This window comes from Asparagus officinalis, chromosome 1 (assembly GCF_001876935.1).
Source record: "Asparagus officinalis chromosome 1, Aspof.V1, whole genome shotgun sequence".
NCBI classification, from domain to species: domain Eukaryota; kingdom Viridiplantae; phylum Streptophyta; class Magnoliopsida; order Asparagales; family Asparagaceae; genus Asparagus; species Asparagus officinalis.
Window position 1 is genome coordinate 119,604,291 of NC_033794.1, and position 15,287 is coordinate 119,619,577.

Below are 15,287 nucleotides of genomic sequence, written 5' to 3' on the forward strand. Positions count from 1 at the left end.
CACAACTCACATCCATGCAACTGATGAGCTCGCAACATTCATAGGATTTTTGGCAAACCCTCAGCCATCAACGGATTTGATAAGCCTTTACCGACTACCGTTTGAGTCGGGCTAGCATGTGAATTATTTAAGTCCGTTCCACATGTAACGTTGTGCTAAGAGAATGAACTCTCTTAGACTTGATGCTATGATTTTGAATACATAGACTTTGTCATTTTTTACGGAAAAAGACTAACCGGCGACGCGTGTTAGGCGTAGGCTTATCCCTGCTTAGGATTTGGGATAATGTTCCCCATGCGTGTAAGGCATGGATTTTGGCGTTATTAATAACGACCTGCTACGATATTGAATACGTAGACTTTTGTCCTTTTTACGGTCAAAGACTCACCGGCAACGCGTATTAGGCGTTGACTTATCCCTTCTTAGGATTCGGGATAAAATTCCCCATACATGCAATGTATGGATTCAGAGATTATCAATTTAATGATAATCACTGGCTACGATATTGAATATGTAGACTTTGCCATTATTGCGGGAATGCGCTACCCGGCAGCATGTGTTAGATGCAGACTTATCTCTAATCAGGGATCGAGATAAAGTCCCCCATGCGTGTGAGGCATGGATTTCGGCGTTATTAATAACGACCTGCTACGATGTTGAATACGTAGACTTTTGTCCTTTTTACGGTCAAAGACTCACCGGCAACGCGTATTAGGCGTTGACTTATCCCTTCTTAGGATTCGGGATAAAATTCCTCATACATGCAATGTATGGATTCAGAGATTATCAATTTAATGATAATCACTGGCTACGATATTGAATACGTAGACTTTGTCACTGTTTCTTCCTGTGTTATTCGAAACACTGAAAGAAAATTAGAAGTGCCAGAGGTGTAATATTAACTTGGCATGAGTTTTCACTTAGAGTGAAATTCAGAAATTTTCTTTATTATCACCAGGATAATTCCAGAAAATCATTAATCCACTGGGGATTTTATAATGGAAACTTGCTATTCTTGTTAAAAAAAAGGATTAACAAGTTCATTGGGGAGGGTTTGACTGTTAGAGGTGTGATGTTAACCTAACAGTATTTTATGGGCTTATCGCTCTATTGAAGAGAGTCGATAAGTTGATTTGGTCGTCAAAGGTGTGATGTTAACTTGACTGGTTCGTGGACCTATCGCTCTATTGAAGAGAGTCGATAAGTTGATTGTTGCGATCAAGGCAACTTTGAGGACCTATCGCTCTATTAGAGAGAGTCGATAAGTGGATTGTGTCAGAGGTGTGATGTTAACGTGACAGGAGGATGTTGCGATTGGAGCAACTTTGTGGACTTATCATCCTATTGACGAGGATTGATAAGTGGATTGTCAGAGGTTTAGTGTTAACGTGACAGGATGATGTTGCGATTGGAGCAACTTTGTGGACTTATCATCCTTTTGACGAGGATTGATAAGTGAATTGTCAGAGGTTTAGTGTTAACGTGACAGGAGGATGTTGCGATTGGAGCAACTTTGTGGACTTATCATCCTATTGACGAGGATTGATAAGTGGATTGTCAGAGGTTTAGTGTTAACGTGACAGGATGATGTTGCGATTGGAGCAACTTTGTGGACTTATCATCCTTTTGACGAGGATTGATAAGTAGATTGTCAGAGGTTTGATGTTAACGTGACAGATTTGTGTACTTGTGACTTGCACAAGATTTTGGGAATTAGCATCTCGCTGGGGAGACTTGCTAGGTGAATTTATCATCAGAAGTGATGAGTTTTGATGCTCGTGATTTGAATAAGATTTTGGAGAGTTAGTGTCTTGCTGGGGAAGATCACGATTTGAGCAATTTTGGGGACTTATCATCCTATTGACGGGGATTGATAAGTGGATTGTCAGAGGTTTGATGTTAACGTGACATGAGGATGTTGCGATTGGGGCAACTTTATGGACTTATCATCCTATTGACGAGGATTGATAAGTGGATTGTCAGAGGTTTGATGTTAACGTGAAAGGAGGATGTTGCGATTAGAGCAACTTTGGGGACTTATCATCCTATTGAAGAGGATTGATAAGTGGATTTGTCAGAGGTTTGATGTTAACGTGACATGAGGATGTTGCGATTGGAGCAACTTTGTGGACTTATCATCCTATTGACGATGATTGATAAGTGGATTGTCAGAGGTTTGATGTTAACATGACAAATTAGGAGTGATGCAGGCTGCATTCATACCCTGTGGGGGTGATGATCGTCCGAAGTATAATGTTAACTTGACGATGTGAAATGTTCGTTACTCTTAATCCAATGGATTCCAAGTAACCAACCCCCAGTCTTGATTAAGACTTAACAGTGGAAGAAAAAGAGGCAGACAAAGCACATCGCCTAGTGAGGCACTATCCATGAAGTCAGAATAGAGGCACATCACCAGGTAGGCCATTATCTGATGAGTTTGACTATCAGAGGTAACTGTTAACGTGTTAGTTGTGGACTTGCCATCCTATTGAAGCGGATTAGCAGATTGATGGACTATCTGTAGGCTGTCTAAAAATCACAATAGATAGCTGATCCCCATCAAACACCGATGATGGAAGTTACAATCTGACGACTTCCAGAAGGTTACAATTTGAAGACTTTCACGTAGATCGCTAAAGGTTACAATCTGACAACCTTCACGACAACCGATGAGAGCTCTAGTTTAACAGCCTTCACCATCAACATCGAGAGTTACAATCTGACGACTCTTGCATATCAAAGAGCTAAAGTAAAGATTACAAAATGACGATCTTTGCCAATCTGACGACTCTTGCATATCAAAGAGCTAAAGTAAAGATTACAAAATGACGATCTTTGCAACGCTTCGACAGAAAGAGACTACAAATCGACGGTCTCTTCAAATCAAGCTGCGGAAGTCCTCCCCGCACACCATCATCAAGATGCGACAAACACAGCTCAAACGCAGCTCCAATCGCTGCCAAGCACAGCTCTGAACGCAACTCAAATCAGCCTCTGAACGCAACTTCAACCGTTGCCAGACACAGCTCCAACTGACTTCGAACGCAGTTCTATACTGCTGCCAAACGCACCTTCAAACATAGAAGAACGCAGCTCAACATCGCTGCCCGACGCAGCTCAACATCGCTGCACAACGCAGCTCAACATCGCTGCACAACGCAGCTCAATATCGCTGCACAACGCAGCTCTATTCGCCGCCCAACGCAGCTTCACTCGCTGCCAGACGCAGCTCGCAAACACTGCGTTCTCATTCCAGAGTCAAAGCTATACAAACGCAGCTCCTAAATGCTGCAAAACGCAGCTTCCAATCGTTGCCCAACGCAGCTTCCAACCGCTGCCCAACGCAGCTCCTAAATGCTGCAAAACGCAGCTTCCAATCGCTGCCCAATGAAACTTTCAACCACTGCTAACGCAGCTTCTAACCGCTGCCCAACGCAGCTTCCAACTACTGCCAACGCAGCTTCCAACCGCTACCCAACGCAGCTTCCAACCGCTACCCAACGCAGCTTCCAACCGCTGCCAAACGTAACTTCCAACAGGATGCCAACGCAGCTTCCAGTTGCTGCGTCAGAGCCTCCAAACACTGCATTCGAGCTTCCAGACATTGCGGTTGAATGCAGAATTCACGCCAGAACGTGGATTTTGCGTTTGACTCGTTCAAACACGAGCTGGACAGTTTCAAAACCGTTTCTCACGATCTGAGGGGATCACAACTCCACTCAGGAGTGATTTAAGGGGCGGTTACATCCCATTAGCCCCACTTAGGAGCGAATTAAGGAGGTGGTTACACCCCTTAATCCCCTATAAATAACTGAAAATCAATTCAGTTCAAGAGGGGTCTGTTGGAACTTCTTGGCAGCGAAAAGAGGATCCTTCATCCTTCGGTTGGAGCTTTGGAGATCGGCAACAAGATCTTCTTCATCCTTGGCTTATAACCGACTTTCGGTTAAATCAACTCTTTCATAGAGTTTTAAACTCGTTCAGAGTTCTCCACAACGTCAAATCGTGAGGAGAAGACTACGTTCCAGTGAAACAAGTCATCGGATCGTCAACGAGAAGCAAACTCGACGCGAGCATTCGAGAGAGGCATCTCATCGCCACCGTGAAGAACCCAGAATTAAACAAAGGGGAGAATCCAGATCATTCTCCTCTTTTTTGTAATCAGGAAATCCAATTGTAATCGAGATCAAAGGAATACAAATCAATTTTCCTTTATTTCTTTTTTACTGTAAATTTTCCACAAATAAAAGATGGCGACTCCGCTGGGGACTAGCTTCTCTGATGAAGAAGTGGTGGCACAATCCAATGTCAACCTCGCTGGAACGACGGTCGAAACCCTCATCATAGAATTCGAAGTCTCCAAAGAGACTAAAGCTCCAACTGTTGCTCCTATGCCGAAGGAAGACCTCTCCTTTGGGCCAGATTGCTTGGACAGCCCCTCCCCCGATGGAGTGGGCTCACCTTCAGCCAAACCCACGCCAAGACGATGGGTATCGGGTCGAAAGATGACCATGGAGGCGACAAAGTCCTTGAAGCAGGCTAAGAAGAACACCGCTCGACGAAGAAGAAGATCTCGACGACAAGCACAACTTCGAGAATGTCGATCCTCAAGTCAACACGAGCTTCGTGTTTGTGAGCCTAAACGCGACACTGTTTCTGTTTCAGAACGCAAGTCTCGCGTCTATGAGCCAAAACATAGGCTCTGTGTGAATAAGATTGAACGCAGCCCTAAATGGCGCGTTATACAATCGGAACGCAAAGCTCAGGCATGCATTGCTGAGCCAGAACGCAACCCTCAAGGGAGCATTACAAAACAAAAACGCAGGTCTCCAGACCGCATTAACCATCCTGAACGCAGTCCTCAGCAAAGCATTCCAGAATCCAAAGGCGGACATCAGACATGCGTTTGGGTAAGGAAACCCAATATAGAACCTGGTGTATACCAACCCCGCCGGGGGGTATTCCACCCCCCGGACCCCCCGACCAGGGGCGCGCCGCCCCCTGGACCCCCGGCTCGCTGACCGGGCAACGAGACCCCCGAATACTCTGTGTAGCGCGATTAGATCGAGGGGCGGATATAAGAAGTCCATGGATTCAAGGCATCTCAACCAGATCCATGTTCACAAAGAGCCAGTCATGTCCAATCATGGACTGGGGGTTCCAATTCAAACCTCACGATCAGTGAATAGTTCTCCTTGATTCTTCACATTAGATTTGAGAGAGTTCATATCTAGAGAAAGACCCATGCAACAAGTCATTCGTTCATTCCAATGTGAACGACTGATTCCTACGGTCCTCTCGAGATGTCAATGCTGCTCATATGCAGCCAAACTGTTGGTGTTCGACCAATTTACGAACGTTGCTTTGCTCAACGTTCTCACAGGAAGAAGTCTCCAGAGATCGAATATCCTGAGGTCACTATCAATGTGATCGGCAGAGGGAAAGCCTTAGGCCCTTGTTCCGATGACTCTGAGACAAGTCGTTCACCGACCGTCAGAGAAATCGCTAACGAGTTTGAAGGAATCTACCAACGTACTCGGACGCGAACAGGAGCCATTCCCCCTATCAACTATCGGAGATTAGCCAAAGGAATTAATTCCGATGATGAACACTCAGCCATTGCAGAGTCCCAATCATCAAGCTCTTTTGTTGAACATGAGAGCTCCGCTTATATGACGGGAGACCATGAAGATCTCGCAAAGAGACTTGATGAGCAAGAGGCCATGCTCAAATCTCAGCAGGAGGCCATCAATGAACTCATGACCCTGTTGACTCAAATCGTCGCAGATAAGGCCAAATCTCAGGAGATAGATTCGCCATCTAGGCAAGAATCTTCCAGGAGAGAAAAAGCGTCTTCATCCCGACCTCACACAAGCAAAGGAAAGGGAAAAGTGGTTGATGGTGCTGCTTCTGATCAAGAAGCCCACAACCTGAAATCTTCCTCTGATGAAGGAAGAGAGACGGAGAACGATGGGAATGTGATATCAAACGACGCCATACTGGCTCGATTATTCATTGGCACCCTCAAGGGAGTTGCCTTTGAATGGTTCAGAAAATTGCCTGCCGGATGTATCCAAAAGTGGACAGATCTAGAGAGACTCTTCCTGTCAAGATTCTTTGAAGATGATACAGAAGTCTCCATTCGCCACTAAGCAGAAGAAGAGGGAGTCCGTCAAAGCCTTCGTGAAAAGGTTTCGAAACATGGCTCTGCGATGTCCGACAGGTATGACACAGTCTACTCTAGTGGAGACCTGTCGACACAACTTGCAGACCGACCTCCTAGCCCGAATAGGAGTTGCAGAATGCCGTTCCTGGAGACAACTAATCTCTCAAGGCGAACAGGCTCAAAAGATTATTACCAGGATCAAAGCTGAAGACCACGACTATTGAAGCTAATCCTCTTCATTAGGATGGCAGGTCTAACAACTATCACGTTAACAATTACCTCTGATAGTCAACCTCATTAGATAGTGGCCCATTAGGCGATGTGCCATGTCTATCCTTTTCCCCCCTGCACTTGTTCAAGACTGGGGGTTGGTTTATTTGTAGTTCATTCGATTATGAGCAATAAATTTTTTGAGTTGTCATGTTCAATAGAACACCTCCGTCAACCACAAAATCCACCAAAACTATCACGTTAACAGTTACCTCTGATAGTCCAGTTTCTCCAAATTCTCCTGCCAATCCTCTTCAAATAGGATGGCAGGTCCAACAACTATCACGTTAATGATCACCTCTGATAGTCTACTTCCTCCAAATTCTCCCACCAATCCTCTTCAATAGGATGGCGGGTCCACCAAAACTATCATGTTAACGATTACCTCTGATAGTTTATTTCCTCCAAATTCTCCTACCAATCCTCTTCAATAGGATGGCGGGTCCACCAAAACTATCACGTTAATGATCACCTCTGATAGTCCATTCCCTCCAAATTTTCCTACCAATCCTCTTCAATAGGATAGCGGGTCCACCAAAACTATTACGTTAACCGTCACCTCTGATAGTCCTTTTCCTCCAAATTCCTCCACCAATCCTCTTCAAGTAGGATGGCGGGTCTACAAAACTATCACGTTAACATTTACCTCTGATAGTCAAACTCATCAGATAATGGCCTACCAGGTGATGTGCCTCTATTCCGACTTTATGGATAATGCCCCAATAGGTGATGTGCCTTGTCTACCTCTTTTTATTCCCCTGCTAAGTCTTAATCAAGACTGGGGGTTGGTTACTTGGAATCCATTGGATTAAGAGTAATAAATCTTTCACATCGTCAAGTTAACATTACACTTCTGACGATCATCACCCACGGAGTATGAAATGCAGCTCGCATCGCTCAAACTTGTCACGTTAACAATACACCTCTGACAATCAACCTATCACTCCTCTTCAATAAGATGATAGGTCCTCAAAATTGCTCAAATCGCAATCTTCCCCAGCAAGACACTAAGTCTTCAAAATCTTGTTCAAATCACAAGCATTAAAATTCATCAATTCTGATGATAAACTCATTTAGCAAGTTTCCCCAGCGAGACGCTAATTCCTAAAATCTTGTGCAAGTCACAAGTACACATTCTCTTGTCACGTTAACACCATACCTCTCAATCCACTTATCAATCCTCTTCAATAGGATGATAAGTCCATAAAGTTGCTCCAATCGCAACATATTCTCTTGTCACGTTAACACCATACCTCTGACAATTCACTTATCAATCCTCGTCAATAGGATGATAAGTCCACAAAGTTGCTCCAATCGCAATACATTCCTGTCACGTTAACAATATACCTCTGACAACAATCCACTTATCAATCCTCGTCGTTAACATCATACCTCTGACAAAATCCACTTATCAATCCTCTTCAATAGGATGATAAGTCCATAAAGTTGCTCCAATCGCAACATATTCTCTTGTCACGTTAACACCATACCTCTGACAATTCACTTATCAATCCTCGTCAATAGGATGATAAGTCCACAAAGTTGCTCCAATCGCAACATATTCTCTTGTCACGTTAACACCATACCTCTGACAATTCACTTATCAATCCTCGTCAATAGGATGATAAGTCCACAAAGTTGCTCCAATCGCAACACAAATCCTGTCACGTTAACAACAAACCTCTGACAAATCAACTTATCAATCCTCGTCAATAGGATGATAAGTCCACAAAGTTGCTCCAATCGCAACACAAATCCTGTCACGTTAACACTAAACCTCTGACAAAACCCACTTATCAATCCTCATCAAGAGGATGATAAGTCCACAAAGCTGCTCCACAACATATTCTCTTGTCACGTTAACACCATACCTCTGACAATTCACTTATCAATCCTCGTCAATAGGATGATAAGTCCACAAAGTTGCTCCAATCGCAACACATTCCTGTCACGTTAACAATATACCTCCTGACAAAACCCACTTATCAATCCTCGTCAATAGGATGATAAGTCCACAAAGTTGCTCCAATCGCAACACAAATCCTGTCACGTTAACACTAAACCTCTGACAACCCACTTATCAATCCTCATCAATAGGATGATAAGTCCACAAAGTTGCTCCAATCGCAACACACATCCTGTCACGTTAACACTACACCTCTGACAAAAATCCACTTATCGACTCTCCTCAATAGAGCGATAGGTCCATAAAATACTGTTAGGTTAACATCACACCTCTAACAGTCAAACCCCAATGAACTTGTTAATCCTTTTTCAACAAGAATAGCAAGTTGTCATTATAAAATCCCCAACGGATTAAATATTTTCTGGAATTATCCTAGTTATAATAAAGAAAATTTTTAAATTTCACTCTAAGTAACCGAGACTTGAAACGAATAAGCTGAAGACAAGTCTCAAAGACTTAGTCAAAAATGCACGGAAGCCACTTTCATGTCTTAAGTCAAAACGTTGAGGTCAGACCCGCGATGCAAAAACCAAACGCTTAGGTCAGACCCGCGATGCAAAAACCAAACGCTTAGGTCAGACCCGCGATGCAAAAACCAAACGCTTAGGTCAGACCCGCGATGCAAAAACCAAACGCTTAGGTCAGACCCGCGATGCAAAAACCAAACGCTTAGGTCAGACCCGCGATGCAAAAACCAAACGCCGAGGTCACACCCGTGTCTCAAGTTCAAAATGCAGGGTCCACCCCCACATTCCAGAAGCAGGATTATGGCGCATACCTTCACACAGGTCCTACGTGCAAATCCCTTCAACCAAGATGCCTTCGAAGCAAGTGCAGAGAACAAATCCTTTACCACAAGGAATCAACAGCTCCAAGATCAGAGTTGAGATCCAAAGTATTCCGAAAATTCGTCCCAGTCAACCGCGAACTTTCGAAAACTTTGGAGGGGGTTCTGTAGGCTGTCTAAAAATCACAATAGATAGCTGATCCCCATCAAACACCGATGATGGAAGTTACAATCTGACGACTTCCAGAAGGCTACAATTTGAAGACTTTCACGTAGATCGCTGAAGGTTACAATCTGACGACCTTCACGACAACCGATGAGAGCTCTAGTTTAACAGCCTTCACCATCAACATCGAGAGTTACAATCTGACGACTCTTGCATATCAAAGAGCTAAAGTAAAGATTACAAAATGACGATCTTTGCAACGCTTCGACAGAAAGAGACTACAAATCGACGGTCTCTTCAAATCAAGACGTGGAAGTCCTCCCCACGTACCAGCATCAAGATGCGCCACGTTCATAGCCACGAACGCAGCTCAAATGCAGCTCCAAAAGTTGCAAACGCAGCTTAAATCACCACTGGACGCAGCTCAACATCGCTGCCCGACGCAGCTCAACATCGCTGCACAACGCAGCTCAATATCGCTGCACAACGCAGCTCTATTCGCCGCCCAACGCAGCTTCACTCGCTGCCAGACGCAGCTCGCAAACACTGCGTTCAAACGCAGATTTCATTCCAGAATACAGGATTTGCGTTTGACTCGTTCAAACACGAGCTGAACGGTTTCAAAACCGTTTCCCACGATCTGAGGGGATCACAACTCCACTCAGGAGTGATTTAAGGGGCGGTTACATCCCATTAGCCCCACTTAGGAGCGAATTAAGGAGGTGGTTACACCCCTTAATCCCCTATAAAAGCGAGTAAACTCAACTGAGTTAAGGGTTCGATTTTTCTTGGCTTGAATCGACCATTGAGGGCTGGTTTTTGGGGGGTTCGGTTGCAACTTCTTGGCAGCGAAAAGAGGATCCTTCATCCTTCGGTTGGAGCTTTGGAGATCGGCAACAAGATCTTCTTCATCCTTGGCTTATAACCGACTTTCGGTTAAATCAACTCTTTCATAGAGTTTTAAACTCGTTCAGAGTTCTCCACAACGTCAAATCGTGAGGAGAAGACCACGTTCCAGTGAAACAAGACATCGGATCGTCAACGCGGTCTGTTGGAACTTCTTGGCAGCGAAAAGAGGATCCTTCATCCTTCGGTTGGAGCTTTGGAGATCGGCAACAAGATCTTCTTCATCCTTGGCTTATAACCGACTTTCGATTAAATTAACTCTTTCATAGAGTTTTAAACTCGTTCAGAGTTCTCCACAACGTCAAATCGTGAGGAGAAGACCACGTTCCAGTGAAACAAGACATCGGATCGTCAACGAGAAGCAAACTCGACGCGAGCATTCGAGGGAGGCATCTCATCGCCACCGTGAAGAACCCAGAATTAAACAAAGGGGAGAATCCAGATCATTCTCCTCTCTTTTGTAATCAGGAAATCCAATTGTAATCGAGATCAAAGGAATACAAATCAATTTTCCTTTATTTCTTTTTTACTGTAAATTTTCCACACTATCAGAGGTAACTGTTAACGTGATAGATTTATGGACCTGTCATCCTATTGAGAAGAGGATTGACAAGTTGAGGGACTATCAGAGGTAAATGTTAACGTAATAGTTTTGTGGACCTGCCATCCTATTGAAGCGGATTGACAAGTTGATGGACGTGATAGTTTTGGTAGATTCTGTGGTTGACAGAGGTATTCTATTAAACATAACAACTCAGAAAATTTATTACCCAGAATCCAATGAACTACAAATAAATCAACCCCCAGTCTTGAATAAGTGCATGGGGAAAAAGGGTAGACATGGCACGTCGCCTAGTGGGCCACAATCTAACGAGCTTGACTATCAGAGGTAGTTGTTAACATGATAGTTATCGAAGACCCGGCATCCTACTGAAGAGAATTAGCTTCAGTGGTCGTAGTATCTTCTGGTTCTGACTGGGAAGAATGAGCTTGGTCCGATTGCTCAGGAGAAGATTGGGCTTGGTCCGATTGCTCGGGCTGATCTTGCCCACTTTGTTCTTCAGCTTTGATCCTGGCAATAATCTTCTGAGCCTGTTCGCCTTGAGAGATCAGTTGTCTCCAAGAACGACATTCTACAACCCCTATTCGAGCTAGGATGTTGGTCTGCAGGTTGTGTCGACAGGTCTCTACTAGTGTAGACTGTGTCATACTTGACGAACACCGGAGAGCCATGTTTCGAAACCTCTTGACGAAGGCTTTGACGGACTCCCTCTTCTTCTGCTTGGTGGCGAGAAGGGTATGGATGGAGACTTCCGTATCCTCTTCAAAGTATCTCGACAGGAAGAGTCTCTCTAAATCTGCCCACCTTTGGATACATCCGACAGGTAGTTTCCTGAACCATTCAAAGGCACCTCCCTTAAGGGTGCCGATGAACAATCGAGCCAGTATGGCATCGTTTGATATTACATTCCCAGTCTGTGACTTGAAATGATAAATATGTTGGTTCGGTGATCCCGTGCCGTCAAAAGCTTGTAGCGTCGGGACTTCAAATTTTGGAGGATAAGGGGCTGCATCCCATTCGGCAGGGTAGGGCCTGACAACTCCCTCATCTTGGAGCTCGCTTCTGTTAGCAATGACATTGAGGCGGGCTTCCAATTCCTCGATTTTAGCCGACTGAGGATTTTGCTCATACTCCGTCTCTCTTCCTTCATCAGAGGAAGATTCCAGGTTGTGGGCTTCTTGGTCAGAAGCCGTGTCATCAACCATTTTTCCCTTCCCTTTGCTTGTGTGAGGTCGGGACGAAGACGTTCTTTCCCTTCGGGAAGATTCTTGCCTGAGTGGCGAATCTGTCTTCTGAGATTTGGCCTTGTCTGCGACGAGTTGAGTCAACAGGGCCAGGAGTTCATTGATGGCCTCTTGCTGAGATTTGAGCATGGCCTCCTGCTCATCAAGTCTCTTCGCGAGATCTTCATGGTTTCTCGTCATATAAGCGTAGCTCTCATGTTCAACAAAAGAGCTTGATGACTGGGACTCTGCAATGGCTGAGTGTTCATCATTGGAATTGGTTCCCTTGGCTAAACTCCGATAGTTGACAGGAGGAATGGCTCCTGTTCGCGTCCGAGTATGTTAATAAACTCCATCAGACTTATTCAGGAAGTCTTTCAAGCCAGGAGACTGATCGTTCTCTGACTCATCGGATGATGATCTCCCTCTGCCGATCATGTTAGAAGTGACTCTAAGGTATTCACCCTCAGAAGTCTTCTTCTTGTGTGAACGCCGTCGTTGGTTGGATAAAGCCACGTTCGTAAATTGGTTGAACACCAGCAATTGGGCCGCATATGAGCAGCATTGGCGTCCCGAGAGGACCGTAGGAATCAGTCGTTCACATTGAAATGAACGAATGACTTGTTGCATCGATCTTTCTCTCGATGTGAACTCTCTCGAATCTGTTATAAAGATTCGAGGAGAATTACTCACTGATTGTGAGGTTTGAACTGGAACCCCCAGTCCATGATTAGACAGGACTGGCTCTTGGTGAATATGGATCTGGTTGAGATGCCTTGAATCCATAAACTTCTTATATCCGCCCCTCAACCTAGTCGCGCTACGCAGAGAATTCGGGGGTCTCGCTGCCCGGTCAGCGAGCCGGGGGTCCAGGGGGCGGCGCGCCCCTGGCCAGGGGGTCCGGGGGGTGGAATTCCCCCCCCCGGCGGGGTTCGAGGCAGCGCCCCGAAGCTCTACGGTATACACCAGGCGCGGTATTGGATTTGGAACTTGGGACGCGAGGGTCACGTTTGGCATTTGAAACGCGAAGGTCGCGTTCGGCACTTGAAACGTGATGGTCGCGTCTGGCACTTGAAACGCGAAGGTCACGTTTTGGTTTGGCGACATGAGGGTCGCGTTCTTCATTGTCGACGCGAGGGTCGTATTTTGACTGGGAAACGCGAAGTTGCAGTTCGCGTTCTGTTTTGACTTGGAAACGCGAAGTTGAAGTTCGCGTTCAACGAAGGCTTGAGGTCCGCGTTTTGGCTGTAAAACGCGCCATTGAGGGCCGCGTTCAGTCTGGTTCTCGCGAAGCTCATGTTTGGGCTCATAAACGCGAAGTTCAGGGTCGCGTTTAGGCTCACGAACGCGAAGTTCGCGTTGGTTGGAGGATTGACTTTTTCGAAGTTGTGCTCGTCGCTGGGACCTTCTTCTTCGACAAGCAGCGTTCTTCTTGGCCTATTTTAAGGCTTTAGCAGCAACGTCGTTGACATTTATGGAGTTGGTCTCCTCTATAGGCCGTTTATGGCCTGTAACACGTCGTGCTGACGCGGAGGTGGGATATTCAACTCGCTGTGCGAGTTCAGCAGAGGCCGAGCCCACTCCTGGAGCGGAGGGGCTGTTCGACGAATTTTGGCCAAAGGAGAGGACTTTCTTTGGCGTTTCAACAACAGATTTGACCTCCTTTGAGATCTTGCGGACATCACGCTTGGCCTTGGGGCTAAGGGATCCAAAAGAGAGGGCCTCCTCGAACTTGGCTTGATCGAACTCTACCACGAGAGTTTCGACGGTTGTTCCAGTGAGATGAACATCGGATTGCACCACCACTTCTTCGTCAGAGAAGCTGGTCCCCAAAACCAGAGATATCGGGTTCGATCCCCAGCAGAGTCATACCTTTGATTATGACGCCGTGTATGTAGAGAAAATTGCAATGAAAAGAATAAAGAAAATTGACTTATATTTCTTTAATTCCGATTACAATTCGATTACAAAAGAGAGGAGAACGAAATTGGTTCTTCCTCTTTGTTTAAAACTGGGTTCTTCACGGTGGCGATGGAGTGCCTCCCGCGAGTGCTCGCGTCGAGTTTGCTATCCGTTGACGATCCGCACGTCTTGATTCACTGGAACGACATCTTCTCTTCACGATTTGACGTTGTGGAGAACTTGCGTGGCAAGTTTAAAACTCTTAATGAGTTGATAACTCTGATCGAGTTTGAACTCTTGAAAAAGAGTTGATTTGAACCAAAAGTTCGATTAATAGCCAAGGATCAAAGCTCTCTGTTGCTGAAGTTGAAGATGATCTTCGTTGGAAGATGATGTCGATCTCCTCAAAAGCCTGTCTCCAATGGTCGATCCAAGCCAAGAAAATCGAAACTTTAACTCAGTTGAGTTTTTTCACTTTTATAGGGGGATAAGAGGTTGTAACTGCCCTCTAAATCCGCTCCTAAGTGGGCGAAGATCCCTTAGAACGTAGGATAACGGTTTTGAGGCCGTTCAGCTTGTGTTTGAACAAGTCAAAACGCCCAATCTGGCGTTCAGAACCCAACTTCGCCTCTTAGAATTGAGACGCGAAGTTGGGTGTTGGCTGAACATTGATGAACGCGAGGGTCGCTCGCGTTTTGGTTTGTTGTAGCTTAGAAACGCGGGGGTCGGTGTTGGCTGGACCCCTAAGAATGCGAGGGTTGCCCACGTTTAGCTTGTTGTAACGCGGGTCCGATCCTAGCGTTTTGATGTTGTAACGCGGGTTTGACCTCGGCGTTTTGATGTTGTAACGCGGGTTCGACCCTGGCGTTTTGATGTTGTAACGCGGGGTTCGACCCTGGCGTTTTAATGTTGTAACGCGGGTTCGACCTCGGTGTTTTGATGTTGTAACGCGGGGTTCAACCCTGGCGTTTTAATGTTGTAACGCGGGTTCGACCCCGGCGTTTTGATGTTGGCACACGGGGAGGACCTCCGCGTCTAGTCTTGAAGAGATTATCACAAAGTAATCTATTTTGTCATAGCGTTGCAAAGATCATTGTCTTGTAATCTTCGTCTTGGTTCCTTGAGAATATGAGAGTCGTCAGATTGTAACTCCCGATGTTGATTGTGAAGGCTGTTGAAGTAGAGCTTCCATCAGTTGTCGTGAAGGTCGTCAGATTGTAACCTTCAGCAATCTACGCGAACTTGAATCTTCACAAGTTCCAACATGTCCTCGTCCAACGCTGATCTTATGAAGTGGTAGCGGACCTGTATGTGTTTGGTCCTTGCATGAAAAGCG